Consider the following 10,264-nt stretch of genomic DNA (forward strand, 5'->3'; position numbering starts at 1 on the left):
GAGGAGAAGAATGGGGAAAAGGCTTTAAACTTTGAAAGTAACTGCACCGAGTTGTATACTCATACAGTCAACTCTATTAGTCTGAAACTTTTCACTTTGGTCACTTAAGTGCCCATATGTACAAAGTCTGTGTTTTTGCGGAATATGTGTAAACCCAAATATACCTTAAGTAGAAATATTATGGGGAGCCTGTTGCACAGACTCAGCAAGGATATTTATTCAGAATTATTTTATAGTACTCTGTAAAATAAACATTGGCTAAAATATAAGCCTGGTTTGTTTAATGATACATGAGACAATTAACAAGGATGAAAACTATACCCCCAAAGATCACAGAACGGTCTTCTGTTTATTTACAAAAATAGTATCATACTTTTACATATTCTCAAGGTATGTTATTTCTAAACCACAACCTTCAAGCGCAACAACCCTGAAATAGTTTTGTTAGGAAATAGAACTGTTCCACAGAAAGTAGGCTACAGTCTGAAACCTAATCACTCTTAAAACTTTACTATTAATGGACTATAGTTACTGTACTTTGAAGAAGCATTTTTAAGCACTTATCAGTATACTTTCTTAAATTGGGCAGTTTCTCTTGATGTTCACTGTTGAGCCAGTTACTTAGAGGAAAATGTAATTTGTCAGGCAAAGGATGTGGCTAGAGCTTTAGAAAATATCATAACAGAACAGACCTTCCCTCATGAGAACTGAATTCCTTTATCAAAGTCTGATTCTCTCCATACATTTTAGGAGAGTCCTTAATGCCATCTTACAAAATCATTAGTTCAGGAGACATGTAAGTATTAAATGAACTTATAGAATTAGATTACTAAGGACTTAATTTTCAAAAGGCTTAAAATTGCTTTGTTAAAACATGGCATCTGAATTAAGTCCTCCTTAGAATGTTACTGTTTGAAAAATGTAAGTGTACAGGATCTCATAAACAAGTTTGCACATTGAAATACTGGAACTAGTTCTTGCCAGTGCTGGCAAGTTTAAGGAATGCTTGCTAATGACTACATTTTTATTTATGTGAAACTTTTTTTTGACATTGGCTAAATAAAGGATGATATCCAAAGAGCCTTCCTTGAGAACTATTTGCATGTTCTAGAAGACAGTGCAGCACTTCTATTTTGCTGGAAGCAGATGTGATCCGTGTTGCGTCTCCGTGCCCACTGTGTATCAGTCCTTGCAAGCATTGCTGACATGCCTATACTCTGTCCAGGTTGGGCTTAATCTGAATTATTTTAAGAACAAGAGGGCAACCTAACGATGAGCCCAGACTCCGGATGTCTGCATTTTAGCATTGCATTGCTCTATTTGCCAAGCTTATTATAGCTTCAACATAATCCAGAGAAGGAGAGCCATTGAACCTAAATCCAGCACAATACTGCTTTAAGGCATGTTCAGAAGGGATGCCCTATTAATTTGAAGGCGAGTGCATGCAGCTTGAATTGAGGAAATGAGGTTATTCCTTGGTTCCTTCTAAGCTGTGTCTATTCCCCTCCCCCCCCCCATGTGAGGCTATCTTGTCCCAATTTTAAACTGGGTTCCTGAGGTGGCCTTAACATATAATTAAAACTTTTTCCAGAGCTCTAGAAACACCCTCCAGAAAGCTGTGACTTGCCAACAACCATTCTGTTTCCTCCATTTCTAAGCTAAAGGTTCTGAATGCCGTCCCCAGTGTGTCCCTGTAACAAACATGGACTGAAAATTAGAAAGAGGGTTCTTAGCTATGGCATTCAGCCCTGCGTAACATGAGCCTACAGACCATAGTGGCCTAGTAGCTTTTGTAAAGCAGAATTGCGTGAATTTCTCATCACAGCGGCAATCAGACCAGGTTAATCATCATACCTGATTGATCCAGACACCTAAGCTTCTTAGGTAACGGTGGATTATTATTTTGTTGTTGTTTTCTTTTGAACTCTGGCCTGGGGTTCTCAATGTGAAATTTTTAGAAGGCTTAGCTTAACTGATTTATGGTAACCGGGTCTGACTGTGTATATAAAATAGTGTAAATAACCATTTGTAAATTAGTGTGAATTGTATGGTACCTCACATTTATGAACTTGCGTATTTCATTGTACTCTCCTTTTGTAGAAATTTCAATGTAAAGAAAAGTCACCTCTTCATATGTGCTGACCTCTTATTGTTAAACTGACCACATGATAGGGGAAGCTCCTTTGGGAAATGATAGGATGCTGTACCTGGTTTCATCACGCATCTTTTCCATTGTGCCTGTAGTGTCTGCTTCCATATTCGCACATGTACTTCGGAGGAAGTAATCGTTCTGAAAATGAGTAAGTTAATACAATAATTGGTTTTGAGTGAACAATGACTACTATTCCAGTAGGGAGTAGATTGGCTAATTAGAGGGAAAACAGCTTTCTCATCTGATACAAATAATCAAGTACCACTCTGAAGCCAACTTAACATTGTAGTTTGCCAGTGCATGGATAGGTGGCTTTCGCTGAAAGAAAAGCTCATTCCAGTTCCTTTCCTGAAGTACAGGCTCCAATAGGGTTATCAAAGCCTTTTTTAGGCAGGCAAGACTAATGCAACAAGAAGACCTAGCTAGGTTTAATGGGTTATGTTACTGTGTAGGGTGCAGTGGCAAGTGTGTAGTCAAGTCCTAGAAGGAAATGAGTTGAAATCTTCTCATCACATGAGTTGCTACGGGCTTCATTTTGTATCAATGCCTGCAGAATGCGTGGCTTGTCCAGCTGTTTGCGCCTGTTGTGCTGCAATGACTTTCTGAAAAGAACAGTTCTGCACGTGAAGGAAGAGCTTTTTCTTTTGTATCTTTGAAGGCTGTTGAAGTATGCGTTCGGGGCTCATTTTTATTTGGTTAGAGCAAAGTTTGTAGAATTGCAAGTCTCCCTACTCTAAACTGAGTACTCTAAAATCTTCATCTCATGAGAACTTTGTCATTCCTAGTATGTGTTTTTGGGAATCTGTTTTCAATTGTATTGTGCTTATGTTTTGTTGAATGATACTTTTATAGTTCCTTCTGTAGCCATCCAAACTTGATCTGAGCAGTCAATCTGTTGTCCCAGTCTTCTACTGTCCATAACTCAACTATGAGCAGTTGCATTTCCATTAAGTTCCGAACAGCATCTCACCTCAAACATACACACTTTGGGTATTTTGTCTATTTGGCATTGGGAAAGTTATAAATTGTCTTTTTCACATGCAGCAGATCTTTTGTCTACCAACCGCAGGCTTTGAATGAAGAAGGAAAATTCAAGGTGGTAGAGTCATACACGGCCAGATGGTGAATGACTAAACCTTGATTGCATGCAGATCTGTGTAATGGAGAAAAAGTGCAAGAAAATAGTTTGCACATGCCAGTGAAAGGAAAAGTCAATAATGACTTCTGTTTTTCGGAGTGGTTTTAATATATTCTATCATAGTGAGGGATTGCCAGAGTAGGGCTTGCCTGCTTTAGCCAAGTAAATAGTGCAGTGTTGAGTGTCAATGAGTAATGCAATCTTCTGGTTTCGCTGACACCCAAACCACCCCACAAGATAGACTCCATCTTCCCAAAGGCACAGGCTTTCGCATTGCCACTGGCTGTTGAAAAACTGGTTTTCAGGGCTTCAGTTTTCTCACAGCAATAGAGTTTCCTGATCTCTCATGGCTTGTTGAGAAGATGAATAAATATTTGCATAGAGTTAGGATTGAAAAAGTAAATGTTGATGTGAAATCAGCCGTCTTGACAGCCTTTTGGAAGCTGAACAATATCCGTATGGTGTTGACTAATGGATAGTCTTGAGCAAATTCTTCCAGGTTTGACCCTCTGCATGAATAATAGCAATACTAATTCACAGGTTGGATGGGAAAATGTTTAGTGAAGCACTTACATGAGTTGTAAAGCACTGCAAACTGAAAATGTGGTGGAAATTATGGATGCAATTTGAGTATGAGGGGAAATACTGTTGAGGACTAGACAATATCAAATGCAGCTTTTCAGCTGGATTATAAAGGAAAATAAAGGAGTAGACATGAGTCAAAGTACAGGAAATTTACTGTGTGACCTCAGGAATTTCTGTAGGGTTTGGTTGAAGAATTCTTAAGTGCTTAATATTTTCTCATACTTTCTAGAATGCCCTCTTCCTGCAGCTGCCCCAATTCAGAGGTAGGCAGTGATGGTGCACAGTTGCTTCATACTTGATGGTTGCATTCAGTCTCAGCACTGAAGATATTCTGGTACCTCATGTTGATACACTTCACATTTAGGGTTTATTGGTTTCCTATTGAGGCCCCCTGTCCTTTTCTTTGTGAGAACAACACATTGAGAGCACTTCCTGTAACTTTTGATTGTCCCATGACATCTTAAACCTATCCTATGTCTGTTTAGTCCAGTCTTGTCCTGTGAAGGGTTTGCCTGTCTGAGGGAAGGAAAAAAGTAACCTCATCTGTATGTTATGAATAGAATTAAATTGTGCATTCTGTTCATTGGCTTGTACTGGAGTGAAATGTTTTTCTTAAGCTAAGCATTGTTTAAGCTATGTAACAAGGCCTTTTACCATTGATTTCAATGAAGGAATGTATCTTGCAAAGAGATTTATATTATGTAAATAATTCAAAATTGGTTGTAACAATAAAGCTTGTTTCTAACTGCAGTAATGGTCTTTTTATTCAGATGAATTTGTATTTTATCTATTCAACTTGCAGTAAGCTTTAAAAAAATGGTGGGTTTCTCAGGAATATCCACTTCCAGATGTTTACAGTATAATCCTATAAATGTTTAAGCAGAAAAAAGGCCCTAAAACTTCAGGGAATTGTAAGATTTTTCTGTCTAAACATGCCTAAGGTTAAACCCTAAGTCATCTGAACCTCTTCCAAGGTTAACATTTAGCTTCTGAAACATACTGACATGTATATTCCATCTACTAAACATGTTTAAAGTATTCAAATATCCAGTGGAACACTTACGTCCTTGATTTGGGCTCTTAAATGCTGAGGTTTGTCTGTGTGTCAGAATGCGTTTGAAGAAGTGCAGTCCCATGGTAGGGGCAGTTGCTCAAGAGTAGCATTTTCCTTTTTCATCACCTTGCTTATTCTCAGATGCTTGGAAGACCAGTCTCACTGGTGGGATTGCTTGACAGCGCCTCTTGAGATGCTTGCCTTTCCTCTCCAAATCATCCTGAATGAAGATTCGTAAAACATAACCACATTCTAAGCAGCTCAACATCCCTCAGCACTAATGCTTTTTCCTTTCCCTCTGCAACTCACAGAGCCATAGCTCCCTGGTTCAGTGGATGCTCTGCAGGCTGGGGATTCAGTGTCTAGTTAAACATCCGGTGTAGATGGGTTGGGAAAAACCTCAACTTAAGATCCTGGGAGAATCACTGCCAGTCAGAGTACACAAAATTGGGTGCCATGGCCCAATGGTCTAATGCAACTTTATCTGTCAAAATAAGTGGGGGAGACCCATCGTTCAAGTTTGGTACTCTTGATTAGACAATGCAAGATTTGAGAGGTCGGAGTACTTCCTTGGGCTTCCTGCAGGCAAGAAAATTTGACAGGGTGCCGTTTGTATGGAAGCTAATTACAGTGTTTATCAAGCTAGTCGGAGCAGTGTAAAGGTGACAGTGAAATGGCTGTTGGTTGATAAACTTCCTTGCACCTCATCATCTGGCATAGCACTAAGGCTGAAATAGAGAAAAGAACTCACCCACATTTAATATTTTATATCCTGCTTTTCTTCCTTCAAGGAACTCAAAGCGGTTTGCATAATCTCCTTTCTCTATCTCATCTTCACAAGAACCCTGTGAGGTAGGTTAGGCTAAGAGCCCACTGGGTCCATTGAGCTTTGTTGCCGTTCAAATCCCATTCAGTCATGACACACACATTCTGTTCTTCAAAACACTAATAACTGCTGATGTTCATATCCCTGTGATGTGGGGTTCGAGACATGAAAAGCAAAAGTGGATATTGGGAGCCCTTAACAGATTCAAAGAGACTTCATGCTTCAAGGTTGAAGGGATAAACACCCACCATCTCAGCCAATGGTCTGAAGGTCTCGCTGCTTTTGCTGCTTGTGAATGTTCTCTCTTAAAGCTGTTGATTTTGTAGGGATAATTATGGCTACCTACATGAATAAATAGATTAAGTAGAAGTGCCCTTCCCCCTTCTCATCTTTCTTTTCATTAATTAAAGATGATAGTTAATGATTCTTGCTTAGGAATATATTTCAAGATATATTCTCAATCACCCTTTTATGGATCTACTTTCTTGTAGTGATCTTTATGCGCAGATTTATATGCCCCCTATACCTGCCAAAAGTCCTTTCTAGGCAGCTTACAACAACATATTAAACATGAATAATAACATTAAAACAATTGAAAGATTAAAACAATAGAACAATAATATAAAAAGGCAACCAGCATGCACAGGGCTAAGTACCCTGAGAACCCTCCGTGAAGGATATTAGGAGGGTAGGTACTCGGAGGAGGGCTTTCTCTGCGGTGGCGCCCAATCTATGGAATGCGCTCCCCAGAGAGGTCTGCCAGGCGCCGCCGTCATTTGTTTTTCAGCACCAGGCCAAGACCTATTTATTTATTAATTAATTAATTAATTAATTAATTAATTAATTAAAACATTTTTATGCCACCCCATTCGCCGAAGCCTTGGGGTGGCTTACAACAATAAGTTAAAAAATAATTATAATGTTAAATTAAATATAAACATTAGGTTAAAAATACAAAAATACCAATATAAAATAAGCCGCCCTGGCCAGATAAAATCCAATAATATTAACAGTTAAAATGCCGCTTAAATTTAAGCGTTATTTTAATTGTTAATATTATTTATTTATTCTTTGGCCAGGTCGACTCAAATTATATTGTTTTTATATTGTGATTATTTATTTATTGTTGTGAGCCACCCTGAGGCTTCGGCGAATGGGGTGGCATAGAAGCCTCCTAGATAGATAGATAGATAGATAGATAGATAGATAGATAGATAGATAGATAGTAGGGGGGGTTATGTATGTCTTTGCCTGGCACCGAAAAGGAAATAAAGTTGGCACCAGGCGAGTCTTCCTAGGGAGGGAGTTCCAAAGAGGGGAAGCAGCAGCAGAAAGGGCCCTTTGCCTATTTGCCACCCCTCTCATCTCCCTCAGGTGTGGCTCTTGCAGAAGGGCCTCCTGGGCCGATCTGAGGGGGCAGGTAGGTACACACTGTGGTTGACAGGCCTTCAGATGGCTGGGCCCCAAACCATTTAGTGCAGGGGTCCTCAAACTTGTTCAATACGGGGCCAGTTGAAAGGTGGTGGCGACCAGTGTGGGCCGGTGAGGCGGGGGCGCCTGGGCGCATGGGCTGGTGAGGTGGTGGGCGCGTGCGAGGCAGCTCACTCACGCTGAGATCTCCGAGTGAGCAAGCCACGGCCTCCCCGCCCACGTTGCAAGGCAGCAGTGAGCACGCGCACCGGGGAAAGGCAGGCGGTGGCCGTGGCTTGCTCGCTCGGAGATCTCCCAACGAGTCCAAAACCATCTCTGAGTGAGCAAGCCACCACCTGCCCGTCTGCACGCACGCGGGTAGCAGGTGGCGGCAGGCCGGATAAATGGGCATGGCGGGCCGGATCCATCCCGCGGGCCGTAGTTTGAGGACCCATGGTTCAGGGCTTTATGTATCAGTACAAGCACCTTGAACTGGGCCTGGGCCACACGTTCTTTCAGAACTGGTGTTATAGGAGCTGCTCATCACCTACCGAGTCACCTGATTTTGTACCAGTTGCAATTGCCAGACCGTCTTCAAGGGGAGCCCCACATGGCGCACCTGGCAGTAGCCTATTTTGGAAGTTCCCAGAGCAGGGGTCACTCTCTTCAGGTTCCCCTGTCAAGGTAGGGCTGAAGCTGGTAAATCTGCTGCAGCTGGGAAAGGCTGTCCTGGACACCGAGTCCACCTGATAACTCCAGGGTCCAGGAGCACCCCAGACTGCAGGCCCTGTCCCTTAGGAGGGAGTGTGACCCCATCCAGGGCAGGGTAATGTCCCTCTAGCCTGTCGGAGGACCTCCCTACCAATAGTACCTCCATCTTACCAGGATTAAGCTTCAGTTTATTGACCCTCATCCAGTCCCTTGTTGAGCCCTGGCCCCGGCTCAGGACCTCAACAGCCTCACCTGGATTAGATGAGAAAAAAGGTAGAACTGAGTATTGTCGGCATATTTCTGACTCCTTAGTCCAAACCTCCGGGTGACCTGTCCCTGCAGTTTCCTGTAGATATCAAACAGCCTCGGGGACAGTACACAACATCTTTGCAAACAGTTAGAAAGCTGTGGTAAGCACTGGTTGAATTTGGGCTACAGCCTACCTACCTTGCAGACTTGTTAGGTAAAAATGGAGCAAGGGGAATCAGGTATACACCGTGACCTTCTTGAAAGGTAATAGATATATGGATATAATAAAATAGCTGTTTGTGTATTGCACTATCCTTGAGTGAGGGTCACACTTTCTTGTACCCTCCAAGTGTGACTTCTGATTGCAGCTTCTACCATCTTTTCTTCCAGCTGCTAGCAAGAAAACCTGAGTGACACACCCTGAGCTACTCAGGAGAAGGTATTATTCCCACCCACCCTTTATCTCCCAATGAGTAGTAGCCAAGATCGCTAATTGCCTTGCTCTTAATGTTGCGTAACTGTTAGCAAGGCTCAAGCCAAGCATTAATGAATTTCACCAGAACTTCATTTTTTAATGAGCATCATTAATCGTTAGTCAGGCATGTTGCAGCCCACACTTTGCTAAAGTTAAGGGTTGCCAACTGTGTTGTGCTACAAAAACAGCATATTTTCCCCCAGATTTTCAGATAATTCAAAATGGGTTTTTTTTTACTACCTTAGGATAAGTATTTTATTTTTCCAAAAGTTTAAGAAGATGCTGTACAGCTTAAAATTTTCTGCATCACTTTGTAACAGCCCTAGAATCATATATTAATACATGATCATTTTCTGACTATACTAGTGTTAATATATTTTAACTTAAGCTTAGAGTTGCTACTCTGTCAACCTTCTAGAAGAGTTTTCTTTTGTGTCTGAGCACAGGAAATCTTAACATGACGTTAGGTGGAATTCCCCAGATACAACAAAATCCTCAGATTAACTTTCCCTTTAGAAGCAAGTGATAATTTATTATCTGGCGTGTTTCTACTCTGCCGTCATGCTAGTGAAGATATTTGAAAACATGCAGGAAGCATTTGTACACACCAAAATTAATCACGTGTCACTTTTGAGTGTGTGTGTCTGTGGATCTTTTAAGACTTCCCACCTGTTGCTAAAATTGTCCCCTCCTTATGGCACTTTCTAGTCTTGATTAAGATGTAAGAAGAGATCTGCTGAATTCAGGTCAAAGTCCATCTTGTATAGCCATCTGTTCACCAGGGCTAGTCAGATGCCCCTGTGAAATGCAGAAGGAAGGCATGAAGTCAGTAGCTCTCCTTAATTCCTTCTTCCTCCCCACCACAAACTACTTCTGTTCAAGAAGGTCCTCGTTGGCTACCTCTGAGTTCTCCCAGTGTGATCCCCATGGACACCAAAGTGCTCATGGATGCTCGGTGCCAACCCAGAGTTGGTTTTTTCCTTATTCATCATTTTTAACTGAGATGCTTGTATTCTGTCAAACAAGATGCTCCCTTCTAGCTTCACTTTGATTTTTGTTCAAAGGGGTTGTGCTTTGGAACTTGAACCCCACCTCGGCCTTGTCCTAGAGCAAGTCGGTTTTCTTTCACTTAGCCTTTTAGGAAGCGAGTGTTTTGTGTCTGCCCATGATGGGAGCCATTTTATGAATGGCAGGACACACCGGGACACCCATTCTGAGAGTACCCACACTGCAAAATTCCAAATGTGCCCACTGGTTCAAAGAGGTTGGCAACCCCCCTATCTTATCTAGCAAGTTTATTTTCCATGAACAGCTAGTTTAAATCCATTGAGGCCATTGCTGTCACTTCCTGATAACAATGATCTATTCTTGGGACAAAGCTAGGAACATTTGGGATGGATGAAATGTAGCCCAGAAAGACTGCACTGAGGATTGCAGAAGAAAGCTCACAATAACAAATTAAAGAATTCAACACTTTTTGGAAAATGCTCTTTTATTGACAGCTGTTAGTCTTGGTGGTTTAAGATGGTAAATTTGTGGGGAGTTTTTGTGGGGCTGGGCTTGACAGCTTCAGCAGGTAGTTTGGGAGGGACATGCAAACACAGCCACAACTGACTGCAAATGTGGTTGGGTCCAAATTGCTGAAATGGCACAGGGAGGGGAGC

This window comes from Varanus komodoensis, unplaced genomic scaffold, assembly GCF_004798865.1.
Source record: "Varanus komodoensis strain SLA01 unplaced genomic scaffold, ASM479886v1 scaffold70, whole genome shotgun sequence".
Taxonomy (NCBI): domain Eukaryota; kingdom Metazoa; phylum Chordata; class Lepidosauria; order Squamata; family Varanidae; genus Varanus; species Varanus komodoensis.